Source organism: Camelus bactrianus, chromosome 2, assembly GCF_048773025.1.
Source record: "Camelus bactrianus isolate YW-2024 breed Bactrian camel chromosome 2, ASM4877302v1, whole genome shotgun sequence".
Lineage (NCBI taxonomy): Eukaryota > Metazoa > Chordata > Mammalia > Artiodactyla > Camelidae > Camelus > Camelus bactrianus.
Window position 1 is genome coordinate 73,932,209 of NC_133540.1, and position 15,222 is coordinate 73,947,430.

Consider the following 15,222-nt stretch of genomic DNA (forward strand, 5'->3'; position numbering starts at 1 on the left):
GCCGAAGTGGTTACAAAGAATTCCTTGGGATCAAGAAGTTCACAGAAAGGAAATTTAAAAATTATCAAACTCTTGATTGTGTGGAATAGCACAAGAACAAACTGTCATAGAGAACGCGAGGCTGTCTACAAGCAGTGAAAGGTAGGTGTTTTAAAAATAGAAAAAGATTTTTTTTTAAGTGGCTACCACTGATTCTGGAAGGAAAAAAAAGAATATATAGCAATTTTACCTCTTCTGTTTGACACATGTTCTTGGAGATGACTTTGTCGCAGGGTTGAGTCTAAAATAAAGAATGTATCCTTTCCATTGTCATTATTTAAGTCCTACTTATCAATATAAAAGTCCAGCTCTCTGAAAAAAATTGGATACTTAAAAGCAGTTTAAGTATTTAGTTGTAGCAAGTAACTTGAATGAGTACGCAGAATGTCACAAATTTTGAACTTGTACATCTGATTTTGGAAAATATTTCTACAATAGATTTAGTTTTAATTTGTCCCACTTCCATGCAGAAATCTCTTGGATCCCTAAAGTTTTCCTATGTTCCTTTTACTTCTTTTTGTAACAGTGCTTCTTAAATTTAATATGTATGGACATCTTGTCAAAATGCAATTTCTGATTCAGTAGGTCTGGGTCAGGCTTCAGATTCTGCACTTTTAAAAGCTCTCAGGTGATGACAGTGTTGCTAATGGATGGGCTACACTCTGTGAGACTTCAGATCACAGAATTCTTAAAATTCAGATCTTAAAAGTGGGAACTAAATGGATTAATAGAGGAAGAGTTTTCATAAGGGGATATTTAAGAATGACAAGAATATGAATAGAAACTATCTTAAACCAGGATTTGTTGAGGGCTTTACTATGGAGAAACACTGATGAGTTTTAAACAAGGAGGGACTTGGTTAGATTGGTTTACTATCACTCCTTTCTTGCTAAGTAAGCACTAAAATTTAATCTCAAAGTCCATATTAACAATACACAAGCCACCGCTGGGAAAATATCCAGATAACAGCAACAAACAGCCCTAGCCAAATCTTTCTCTCTCCTTGTCTCCCCACCTCCCTCAAGGCAGTTAAGTGCAAGTTGAGAAATTTCATCAAGCATAGAATAACAGATACAGTCTTTACTCAAGATGTTATCTCTACACAGACATACAGAACAAACTTATGGTTACCAGGGGGTAAAGGGGGTGGTAAGGGATATTGGGAATTCAAAATTTGTACCTCTTGGAGAGTGATGGAAATGTTAGCTATCTTGATTGTGGTGGTGGTTTCATTGGTTTATATACATCTATCAAAGTTCATTAAATTGTATATCTGAAATATGTGTAGTTTACTTTCAGAAATCATATCATTATAAAGGTATTTAAAAAATATTTTATCTACAACAGCCTTGGGAAGTACTGCTATCTATCTCCATTTATACATGAAGAAATTGAGACTCAAGAGTTGTAGGAATTGCTCAAGTTCACTGAGCTAGTTAATGAAACAGCTAGGCTTTGAGCCCAGAGATTCAGGCTCTAGAACCCACATACTACTTGAATAGAAGCTTCCTCAAGTGTTTCTCTTAATAATTCTGTAACAGCACAATGTGATAGCAAGCATCTAATCTTGTTATATTTCACTTTGGTGAAATCACCAGGATCCTGCTAGAAATGTAGATTATATTTGTAGAGTCTAGCTCTCTTCTCCCAGAAGCCTCAGTTTTATCTGTTGTATACATTTTCTGCTTGTGCTGCCTTCACATCTTCAACTTCCATTCACCCTACAACCCATACAAAGCCAGCCAGGTGTCTGTCCTCATCACTGTACCCAAAGTGATCTTTTAAAAGTCATGGCTGTCTTCTGTATTGCCATATCTAATATGTGCACCCTACTCCTTATCTGACACAGCCTCCCAGCAGCATTTGACCCAGCCTTCTGGTTTCCCTGACACTATACTGTTTTGTTCTCTGATGTCTCTGTTCCCTCTCCAGTCTCCTTTGCTACTTCTTTATCCTCCATGGGTCTTTAATTATTGGAGTTCCAGTTTGATATTTTATCATGTCAACTATTCTCTATCTGTCTTTATTTCTCCTCTTGGTCTTTTTCCCACTACTTCATGCCTCCCTGTTTATCCTCATGACTTTAAATACTTTCTTGATGGTACAAATAATTTCCAAATTTACATTGTCAGCACATGCTTCTTCTCTGAACCCTAAGCTTAGAACTCTTAGAACTTGCTTAACACGTCCACTGTCATGTTTCATGGGCATCTTAAACCTCACGTGTTCACAATTAAACTTGACTGTAACATATAAGAACTAAAAATAATCCCCATAACCTGTGGAGACTGGGTGAATCTTTTGCCAAAGGAAATATCTTTCCCCATATGACACTGAATACAAAGAGGATATTTATTAGTTATTTGTCCAAAGTTAAAGTATGGCTCCCAGAGAAATGTGTATGTGTGTAAAAGATTTGTTTAAGTAAGGAAACAGGCAAATGGTAAAGCTGACCGTTTGAAAAATAGAGACTTGTAAAGTCTGCCAGGAAGGACATGCTAAATAAAGTTGTTAGGTAATAGAACCAACTAGTTAACGTCCTACAGGGCAATAAGACTATAACAATTTGGCAGTATCTTTTCTACTGGAGAGGAATCAGTTACCTCTCTACCAAACAAAACTCTACAAGTTAACGTGTAATTTGATAAAGTCTGTGCCTAATCAATGCAAAGCAGCATAGCAGAAGTGGTCATTTCCCTGGAGATTTAAATCATTCTTGGGTGGGTCTGTTAAGACAGAACTAAAGTATAACACTGAAAAGATAACACAGCCTTCTTTTTGCCTTATTTCCGTGTTTTAAATAATTTTTCCTAACAAGTGTCAGAATCTTCACACACTTTTTTCTTGAGCACACAGTTTATAATGGACAGAGCTAGGATTTTGATTCCCAAAGCGTATATTCCTTCTACCATACTCCATTGACACATATCTTTTCTTTAGGAGGTGTGCTATAGAGATTTTTAGGCTCTAGGTGATAACAATGGAATATCCATTACCAGGATCAAGTACTCTTAGAATTCTGAAGGTTAAGCCTTGTTTCTGGATATTTTTCAAAGCCTAATCTCTTGGGTCCCATTGAGTTTTCTGTCCTCAGAGACCTAGTAAATACTTCAGGTTTAAATGATTCATTTGCCATTTTACCCAATGTTTTACTTAGTGATAGTTATTTTTATGTACATGTCCAGTCTCCTCAAGTAGAATGTAAACCTCTTTTTTGAGGGGTGGTAATTAGGTTTATTTTTAATTTTTTAAAATTTATTTTAATGGAGGAACTGAGGATTGAACCCAGGACCTCATACATACTAAGCACACACTCTACCACTGAGCTATACCTTCCCCACTGTAAGCCTTTTAAAAAGAGGTTTTCTTTCTTAATACATTACTATAGTTACAACTCCTTGAATAGGCTCTACAATGCTCAATAAGGATTAGCTGTAATGAGGCCACATATAGGTGAAAATGAAAGCTAAAGAAGTTGAGACAAAGGAGACCTAATATTAAGTAAAATAATATGGAAAACATAATGGAATGAAGGAAAGTGAAAAACTAGAAGGATTGGATTTGATATACTGATATACTATGGAGGCCATACTTAGCCCGGAGAATTCCTGAGAGGGAATTTCCAGTGACACCTGCTGGAGGAATGTTGTTTCATGAGTTAATCATGTCTTTATTCAGCAATTTATTTTGAGTGTCTGCTGTATATTAACCACTAGGATACAGTTATGAGTAAGTCAGACATGACCCAAACTTCATGGAGATTATAGTATAATGGATAAGACTAATTGCACAAAGAAAATTAAATTGCTATTAAGAAATTACACTTACATAAAAAGTTTCCTTAAAAACATAATGTCTGATAATGTACCTTACCAGGAATCCTCAAAACTGTGAAGATCATCAAAAATAAGGAAAGTTTGAGAAGCTGTCATAGCCTGAGGAGACATGATAGCAACTAAATGTAATGTGGTGTCCTGGATGGGACTCTGGGACAGAAAAAGTACATTAGGTAAAGACTAAGGAAATCTGAATAAACTATGGAATTTAGTTAATATTAATTTATTTTAAGTAACAACCACATATTGGTTCATTAACTATAACAAATGTGCTATTTTAATATAAGATAATAGGGGAACTATGTTGGGCTGAAGGTATACGGGACTTTGTACTATTTGCTCAATTTTTTTGTAAATCTAAAACTGTTCTAAAAAAGTAAAGTCTCAAAAAATTTTAAATGCTTTTACTGTAAATAAAACAAAAATCATTTATTATAAACACTGAAAAGGCAAAAAACTAAGCATTTGTTCTAGAGTCTCTAAAGGTGTTAAGAAAGTTTCCTGTGAAATCACATAAAAGCTGAGACTTGCAGTTTGCTAAGAAGTTGGCCAAGAAAAGAGGACATCAGTATCCTTCTAGGCAGAGGTCACAGGGAATTCTAAGACTGAGAAAGTTAAAGCAAGTTCAGCATGACCACAGCAGGAACCCTGGGCAAAGATTAGATTGATATAGGAAAAATGGGGTGGAAGAGGATGGTCATGTCCCAGATCTCGGGTGAGTCCCTGGGACATTCCCTGCCAAATGAAATCCTTGGCTTCGCACAGAAAAGAATTCAAGAGTGAGCCTAGTGGAGTGAAGGTAGACTTTTTCAGAGAAATACATACTCCATAGACAGAGAGCAGACTGTTTCAGAAGGCCAGAGAAGCCACAAGGCATGGTGGAGGTGGGTGGTTAGTTTAAAGTAAAAGTAGATACACACTCCATAGACTAAGTGCAGTCCATCTCCGAAGGCAAGAGAGGGAGAGCCCTTGGGGTGCGTTGTTGCTAGTTTTTATGGGCTAACTTTGTATGCTAACAAGTGGGAGGATTATTCCAAATAATTTGGAGAAGGGGCTGGGATTCCTAGGAACTGGGCCACTGCCCAATTTTTAACCTTTTATGGTTAACCTCAGAACTGTCCTGTTGCAATGGGAGTGCCATTTACCATGTATTACAATGAGCATATAATGAAGTTCAAGATCTACTGGAAGTTGAATCTCCCACAATCTTGGGTCTCAGGGTATACTGGGAGTTAATTCTTCCCCTATCTTTGTGCTAAGTGTTGTGTCATTTCTTTCAATAGTTGTGCCCTGCCCCCTTTCCTCCTGTCTCAAAATGAGGCTGTGACAGTGGACCCCAGATAGAGCTTTGTTACCAGGTTAAGAATTTTTGAATTTATCCTAAAACCAAAGAACCATTCACTCAAAAAACAGTAGTATCAGCATGGTCACAGGAAGCCCTGCTAAGCACTGGCCCTATAGTAATGAATAAAACACTAAAACTCCTGCCCTAGTTAAGCCCCCAAGGACTGGGTGGGAGATGCTGGAGGAAAGAAGTTGGGAAAGGGGACTGAGCACTGAAGAGCCTTTGGTTTTACTGAGATGAAGGCTTCTGAGCAAGAAATAACTTGACCTTCGGGCACTGTTTATAAAACCTCACTTAGGCTGCTACTCTTCCCTGTAATCCATTCCCTCAAATCCACCAAAGTGACTTTTTGTTTTTATTTACTCATTTTTATTTAACTTTTTTATTTTCCACAAAGTGACCTTTTACAAACAGAATCAGATCTGGTCATTCTCCTGCTCCTGCTTTTAAGCCCTATTGTTTCTCCTGGCAGAGAAACTAGAATCCAAACTGCTGTAACACTTAAAGAAAAACTCCTAAACAATAAAGAAATTTCAGCAAAATATGTCAATCTGTAAAGAAAATATGATTCTTTTCAAACAGGTTTTTCCCTGTAGTATTTAAAGCAGGAGGTGGGGTTGGAATTCTTCTCTGGATTAAACCAATTCTAGTGGAGTCTTAGAAGTCACTCTGAAGGCATGCGCAAACCAATGTTCTTCAGTTTATCTATTCTACCAAAACCCTTATCTTCAGTTAAAGATCTTTCTCCTGTAAATGGGGGGGAAAAATTTATTGTATTTCTCAAACTACCTGTCATAAATGCATCAAATAAACAGGTTTGTGAAACACCCTCTTTATTTCTTCCATACTGATTTTTTCTATCCTCCTAGAACCCTACTTTGGAGAATTTGCTTCCAAGAAAATCAATTTGACACGTATATGGATTTGGTGGGTTTTATGTCTGAGCAAATTTTACTGGAATATGCCTAGGAGACACAAACCAGTTAACATGATATATAAATGTATTTCATTTCTACAACATGAAGAAGACAATTTCAGTGTGCAAATACTTAATTTTGGTTTTGTAATACTTTAAAATTTTAATAAATGGAATTCTGAAAAATTATTAAAAAGAACTAGGCAGATCTGCATATAATGACAGGTTCAAGATATTAAAGGAAAAATTTCAGGACAGTATGTAATAATTTTAGTTTAAAAACGTGTTTTATAAGTATATTGTATATGGTTAGAAAAAAGCTTTAACTATATAACTATTAACATTAATTCTTGAGCATGAGTGATATACATGATTTTAGTTTTCAAATTGTACATTTCTGAAATACTTATTTTCTACAAGTTTGCTTCTGATTAGTTGTGAATCACAAAAAAAATACAGAATCTAATATTTATAAATTATGCAATACTTTAGTATTTAAATTCATATTTATAAAAATTAATAAAATAAAACTAAATTACAGGACTACCATAAAATAATGATTGTCAATGATTGGGCTAAAATTTATCTCTAGGTGTAAATGACTCATTTTATTTGGACTCCAAGATCAAGATGACCTGGAAAATATTCGTGATTATTCTTAAAAGAAAAAAAAAAAAAGGTTATACTTCAGTTTTGCAGCTTAAATTAAGGAACAGTCTACCACCTTAGTTGCAATTCCCACTTTCCTCCTTAAAAAGAAAAAAAAAAAGAGGAGAGGCTTACTAGTTCCTACTCATTTATTAACCGAGTTTAACTTGGGACTGACCAATAGTTACTCTGCTCACCACCCATTCAAGGGATGGGATAAGATGGATGGTACCTGACCACAGGCCAAGTTATTCTGGCATAATATCAAATGGGAATGTCAGCATCTGAATATTCCTAAAAAGTCACTGAGACAGTTTCCCTCCCTCTGTGAAACCCTTCCAACAGCACATTGAATGGATTTCCTCCACAAAGTCGTTACTCAAAAACTGGGTTTGCCTCTTGGTGGATGTTGACCCAAAAGACACGACCAAGCCAAAGACTGGGAGAGGTACAGATTTATTATCTGCAGCAAGTAAGAAAGCCAGGGATCTTTCCCAAAGGAGTGTCTCCCCAAACAGCAAAATTGGGGAAGTTTTAAGCTAAGAATATATGCATACTCATGAAGGGGCTTGAGCAGAGGAGAATTCAGCATAGAATTGGGGCAAAGATCCAAGCTTTAGTTGATTGAAGTCACTGAGGGTCAGAAAAGGTCAACATCATTCCACCCTCTGCCTGTGGGGTCTGGTTCCTGCAGAACTCAAAGATATATATCAGACTGTTATGTAGAGCCCTTGAGGAGGCACTAGGACTGTGTTTCATTGCTGAATTGCTTCTTCTTGACTACTTTTCCTTTGTTCCTGCCTTCCCTCATTTCCCTTAAGATCATTAATTACTGAGACCTGTTCAAGGGCAAGCATTGTGGCCAGGCTTAGATCACAAAATGGCTTAGGCCAAAATAGTTTTTCTTATGTCAAGAAAGCCATTCCTGGTTCTCTTTTTCAGTGGACCTCCTACCCTATCTGCTTACAGTGTCACTTCTCCTCCAATAGGCCTATCCTGGCCCAGCCTGGATTAGGCCCATCTTTAATGGATATCATTGGCTGCCATGCATAGTTAAATAAATGGTGCTAAGGGCCATAACATCCAAGCATCAAGTGCTAACATAGCACATACAGTCTTACTAGGATTTGTCGTTCAGATGATGCTTCCTGGAGGATGTGACATTTTAGCAGATCCCTGAAGAATGAGAACAAGTTGCCCAAGTAGAGTGTGTCTGTGTTGGGACAGGCATAGGTGCTGAGGCCCAGAAGAACCTTCCAGGTGGTTGGAACAGCATGTGGAGGTCTTCTGAGACCGGAAATAGCCAGTGTGGTGAGAGGAAAGGTAGCAGCCCAGGTCTGGCAGCTCCTTATAGGACTTATTAAGCAGCTCAAACATGGCCCTAAAAGAAATATGAAGGCACTGAGGGAATTTTAGCAGAGGAACAATGTGCTCAGGTGATCTTATTTACATTTTTTAAAGTTGACTTTTTTTTTAAGTTGACCTTTTAAGGCCTCTGGATGAAGAATGGAATGTAGAGGAGCAGGAATGGGCAAACAGGCATCAGCCATGACTAGAGGTACTAGTGGCTTAACTGGTGTAGATAGACTGAATGACAGAATTTAGAATCAAATTATAGGACGTAAGGCCTTGGAAGTCTCCAAAAATCCCTTCCAGTTTCCAAGTTTTATGTCTCAGACAACAAGGAAACCAAGTCCCAGAGCAGCACCATGAATTATTTAATGCTACACAGCTTATTCATAGCAGAGCTGGAACTACAAATCAAGTGTGCATTTTTCACGTTCTGCCTTTTTTCATAGACCTCCTTATTTGCCTCAGCAAGTTTGTGAATTTTTTTAAAAAACAGTGCTTTACTAAGTTATGGTTATAAGAACTTAATTATACTATTATCTCTACTTTGTACATTTGAAAATGTTATAAGAAGCAGTTTTCTAAGAAGCAGTGCTTTAAAACTGGGGCATAGGTGCAAATTCAAGGCCTTGAGTTTAGCAATGGAAACCATTCCAGAGCTTCCCGAGGCTCCCATACTCACATGGCGCCCTCTGGGTCCCAGCCTGGGAGACTCAGCTGAATGGTATTTGGACTGATTGCCATAGTCAGAGATAATGCCAGATTGCTGGACTCCATGGCACTTGCCTGGGGCAAGACACGTAAGGTCTCTTTGAATCTTCTGTAAAATGGGAGTCTATAAGGTCAAATGACAAAAATAATGCAAGCTAACAATGAGTTTGATGTCCTCTATTCAAAGGAAAACAATCCATGGATTGGGGAGTACAGTGCCTCACAAGCAGAAAAGCACTCTTCCTGAGGGACTTTGGACAAAAGTGAGTTTTTTACAGAGCTTAGAACAGGCAACAGGAAAAAGGGCATGGTTGGCTAAGAGGTTGGGAGGTGGGGTGGGTTCCTTTATAAGCCTAGCAGGTCCTATTTTCCAGGGTAAGGTGAGCTAGCTAAAGCTGAGTTGGAATATTTATTGGTGTGTGTTAGGTTTCCTTGACAGTGAGGCATTTCCTGTACATGCAGGCTGACTTATGTTTAGATTTGTGACCTAGGCTGGGCCGCGGGGGTGGCCTCCATTTTCTGGGTTCCCATATACCAATTATCTTTATCAATACTTCTTATAAAGGGGTTGTTGTGAGAACAAAGTGAGTCAGTGTTGGTCCCACATTCCCTGATCACTGAATGTTATTTTTTCTTAACTCTTCCTTGAAATTGAGTAATCAATGTCATCACAGCTGTCTGCAAAAACCACTAAGGGTGACCACATAATTGTCTATTTATGATTTATACTACATGTTGAAAATAAACTTGAAAGAGTTCTGAGTTTGTTTTATTTAAGCCGGGAATTGTTGCTCATTTAATAGCTTCCAAATATAGAAAGCAAAGGTAACAGTTTATATTCACTAAAACAATTACATGGAAGATGGATGAGTGGAGAAGTAATCCTATTGATCTTCAGTCTGAAATCTCTGGGTCTTGGAGGTTGGTGGTTGACAGTTAAAGGAATTAACTTTAGATATTAGTTTCATTCCAAAGTAGCTGGTGTGGCAGGCCTTCCTGAAGACAGTGATCAAGGAACTCTTCAAATAGTACCCTCTATTTTATCTATCTATTTTATCTTACCCAGTCTTTCTGCACCACATAGATTCCTTGGTCCTAGAAAACATTCAGTCAGTCATCTTATTTTCTCTCCATTAAAATTTTTTTTTCATCCCACTCTTAACGTCAGTGAGGGAAGATTCAAAGGAGTATGGCTCACACATTGTAAATACCAAATAATTGTTGAGTGAATGAAGCAGTTCATAAACAAATTTGAGCCCTATCATTTAAATGTAACATTATAAGTTGCATAATATAGAAATGCACATTGTAGAAAGTGAAAGTACATCCTATAAGCCCATTCCACAAAATAATCCTGGTTGATAGTTTGACCACTAATTTTATTAAAAACACTGGACTGAACATTCTTACATATATCAATACAGTGGGAGGTGTTGTTAGATCAAAAGCCTTCTCTGTGTGTGTGTGTGTGTGTGTGTGTTTGTGTGTGTGTGTGTGTGTGTATTATGACAATGCCAACTCATTCTCCAAAAATGTTGTATCAATTTTCACTCCCCCAAACATAGTATTGTAAGATGTGCCATAATTAAAAATACTTTAAAAATTCTTATTTTCTAAATTATAAAACAACACATCCCTTTGTACTTTCAAAGAGTTGGAACATTTTGGGAGCATACAAAATAGAAAATTAAAGTTTTTTCCACCCTTCATCCAATTTGGGGGATCCTTTTAGAATGAGATGATGTAAGTTTAATATAGTAACCTCCCCAAATCAATTTTAGGGTTTTTTTTAAAATTCTTTTTCCCCAGCATAAGTAAACAATCTATGTCTCTCCTTAGAAATTCTGGGCAAGAACTGCCTAGGACTTCTAGGCCTCACACATTCTTGCTTTTCAAGATGCTACCTACCAATCATCTTCAAATGCACCCACATCTATCTATCTATGTAATAATTTAATATTTTTCTTCTTAAAAATATTTGAGTGTAAGTAACTAATTTTTTAGTTATGATTTCTCAGCTTTTCGCATACTCAGGATTTCTTGGGAAGTGAGAAAAATCTACTCTATAAGGTTTTTTAAAAATATAGTAACAATAAATGCTAAATTTATGAATTAAGTCAACATAATGTATTTGTAGGGGTGGCTGATCTGGTTTAGAAATAATCATAGCAGAACAGAAGTACATGATTTGTACTTTCTACACAAAACTATCTGGTCCAGGAATTCTTTCAGAAAAATACTGTGGGGCTTAGTTTGGATGAGGAGATTTTCTGGAAGATACTATTGATTGTTTGGTGGCAGACAGTGTAAGAGATGGAATAGGAAAATCTCTTGGGTTTTTATAGGCTCCCAATCAGCCCACTGGCTGTGCCTATTTCATGATGAAGAGAGGGACAAAGAAGTGGAGTATTCTGTAGGAAGACTGCTCTTCAGAAGAGTCAAAGCAATGAAGCAGTGCAACACCTAAGACCAGTGGGTCTCAACCAGAGCAATTTGCACCCCAGTTAGAGTAGCCAGATTATCAAATAAAATTATAGGATACAACATGAAAATTTTACATATGGCATACTTATTAAAATTATTTGCTGTTTATTTGAAATTAAAATGTAATTGTGTTGCTGTGTAAGGCAACCATATTACTCCGAGTCATTTCCAGTAACTGGCGTCACAACTAAGCGGGAGGGATGCTTCTAGCATCTGGAAGGTAGAGGCCAGGATACTGGTAACATCCTAGAATATAAGGACAGTGCCCCAAAATGAAGAATTATCCAGCCTGAAATGTCAGTGCCAAAGTTGAGACAGTCCTACCTAGGCCAACTAATGTATAAGGCATTTGCAGGATTGACCATGTGTGTTTTGGTTTTTAAAATAATAATACTTATTATAATAAAAAATTCAATTAGCATTAAAATTATTATTTGGAAGCAGAAATCTCTTGTCAACCTACTTCCCAAATCACCTTAAGTAGTTTGAGTTATTCCAGACATTTTTTCATACCAAAATATATCCTTTAAAAAAATTAAAAACTGGCTCATATGTATGATCTGTTCTGAAACCTACTTTGTAAAAATTGCATGATATAAAATAGACAAACAACAAGTTCATACTGTATAGCACGGAGAAATATATTTAATATCTTATAGTAACTTATGGTGAAAAAGAATATGAAAACAAATATATGTCTGTTCATGTATGTAGTAACTTATGGTGAAAAAGAATATGAAAATGAATGTATCTGTTCATGTAGAGCATTATGCTGCACACCAGAAATTGACATAACATTGTAAACTGACTATACTTCAATAAAAATATATATACAAAAAAATAAAAATTGCACAAGTTACTTTAGATATCTTTTTATAGCAGTATACAGTTCTAGTTGGTCCCTTTTAGAAACTATGTGTCTATGACTATATCCAAAACCAGTTCCTATTGATGGGCCTTTGGACTATTCAGTTATTTATGATTGCAAATAGCCCTGCATTTACCATTCTTATATATATTTTTTTTTTTTTTTGCAAATTTTGCAAATATTTCTGTAAGTTCTTAGAAGCAGAGTTGCTGGGACAAAAGATATGCACAATAAAGTCTTCAAAAGTCTAGCCAAATTACCCTCCCAATCTGTAATACTGATTTATACTGCAACCTACGGTGTATGAGACTGCTTATGTATGATTTCTTTATGAAGATTATTAATTTATCTACATTTTTTCCCCTGCTAGAACTGAAAAAGCAGTGGAACACCAGCAAATAAACATTTTCAAAAGCAGGTGAAAAGTTCTCATTGGGGCCTCAGATCTAGTCCCTGATCTCCTGTGCTCCTCTGCATCTGAAGGCACCTGGCCTTTGCCAGCTTTATTTCCTAGGCTTCTGGTAAGCCAGCAGCTGCCTGGGTTGGCTAATGGGAAACACTGGCATACACTGGAGCAGTCAGGAAGGGAGAAGTCAGGTATTTTTCTTCTCCCGCTGTCCTGGGAAATGTTTTGGGAAGGACAGTGGTGTCCTCCTTCACTCCAATTCCTCCATGACTCCATGTTCTACTAAACAGGCCACAGTGGTTCCAACTCCTGTTGTGTGTCTCTAACTCTTTGGATGCCCTTTTGGCTTCTAAACAATCACATCACTTCTGCAAAGAATCCTTTGCCTCAGATTTCCTGTTTTAAATACTTAGAAATGGGTTCACTTTCCTGATAGGATCTTGAGACATTCTTCACATCAATATTCTAGCATTATTTTCTAAACATATTTTCTTCCACATGTTCAGATATTTTTACATTGTCATGGCCATGTAAGTTAATATTTCATCTGATTTCTTCATTTAACATTATATCATAAACATATAATATAGACATATCTTTGGGTACTTTTAATAATTACCATATTTAATGGCTGCACAGTATCTTATTGATGTACTGTGAGTTGTTAATCTAATCATTTAGTGTGTATTTAAAAATTTCTGTGAGAATTGAAACTAGCTTTCTTTCTTGTCTCTGGGTTAAATAATTCTGGGATGAGGCTAAAATAATTTAGCTATTTGCTCTATGAAATTCTTGCTCCTAGAAGATGATGCTATGGACCAAATAAAATAGTTTACTTATCAAAATTAGCAACTTTCCCATTAATACTTGTTTCAAGCCCCTCGCCTTACTTTGCTCACCAATGCTATAAACTCTGCCTATTCCCAGTGAGTTCCCTGCCTTGCCAGACCTGCTTAGAGTCATGCAACCTGGGCCTAAAACCCTATAAATATCCTCCTCTGATTGTTAAGGTGCTGTTCCCTCTCTCTGTAGTACCCTAATAAACTTAGCTTTGCTTAATCAGCAAATTTTCCTGGCAGTCTTTCGGAAGGTTAATAATTGACAGTGACAATTTACATTATCGGGATTATCATGAGCAGTGAATGAAATCAAGTCCTGAAAGCATCTCTAAGCAATAATGTACTTCCACTGCAGGGCAGACTGCATCTAAGATGGTGCCCAATGATCACTTCCCTCCTCTTTTTCTTTCTTGAACCTAATGTGGCTTGAGAAACTTAGAAGAGAATGGCAAAGAACTGACATTTACTGAGCGCTCTGCCAGGCATTCTGCAGGGGTTTCTCCATCTGTGACCCCGCTTTGTCCTCACCTTAGTCTTAACCAGAAGGCAATATCATTCTGAGTCTCCGGACTAAGAGATGCAGGCTGAGAGAAGTCAAGGGACTTTCTGAGGTCTGACCCTAAGTGGCAATGCCAGGATTCCACCCAGGTGTGTCTGACTCAGCTTGTATTTCCCCTCCTATTATCACTCTAATTCTCAGATTTGTATTGTTTTTACTGCAATTATAGAAGGTCAGGCTGACATTTCAGGGCAGGAGGTCACTCAGCCCCTTGTGTAGATCTATGAAGGGGAAATCACATTCTAGGGAAGCACTGGTCAAATAGAAATATAGTACAAGCCATATATGTAGTTACAATTTTTCTAGCAGTCATAACAAAGAAGTTTAAAAAAAAAAACAAGTGAAATTAATTCTTTAAAGTTTTCAATTTAAAATAATTATAAATTCACAGGAAGTTGCAAAAATAGTACAGTGGAATCCAGTATCCCCCATCTTCCACTTTCCTCCAGTAACAATATTTTATATAATTATGGTACAATATCAAAACAGGGAAATTGATATTGTTACAATCCACAGACCTTATTCAGATTAATCACATTTACATACATACAGAACTATTATATCACCACAAGGATCTCCTTTGTGGTGTAGCTTTATATTCACAAGCCTCCTTCCCACCCCATCAAATGCACACACACCCCATTCTTAATACCTGGTCATGTCTGATCTATTCTCCATTTCTTTAATTTTATCAGTTTGAGAATGTTACATAGATGACATCATGCAATGTATTAGTCTCTAGGGCTGCTGTAGCAAATTGCCACAACTAGGTGGCTTCAAACAAGAGAAACATATTCTCTCACAATTTTATCTAGAGGCTGGAAGTTTAACATCAAGGTGTCAGCTGAGCCATGCTCCCTCTGAATGGCCCCTGGGGAGAGAATCTTTTTTATGTCTCTTCTAGCTGCTGGTGGTTGCCAGCTTCCTTCGCTTGTGGCTACATCACTCCAATCTGTGCCTCAGTCTTCACATTGCCTTCTCTGTTTTCTCCTCTGAGTGTCTCTTTTAAGGACACCTGTCTTTAGATTTAGGACACACTCTGATAATCCAGAATGATCTACTCATTTCAAGAACCTTAATTTAAAAACACCTACAAATGCCTTAAAACAGCACTATGCCTGGCATGTGTAGCTGGAGCCCAGAAAGTGAGGGCAAGAAAAAGGAAAATCGTTGGAGGCGATGCAAAAATTAGAACACCAGGTGATAAATGACTTAATTGCC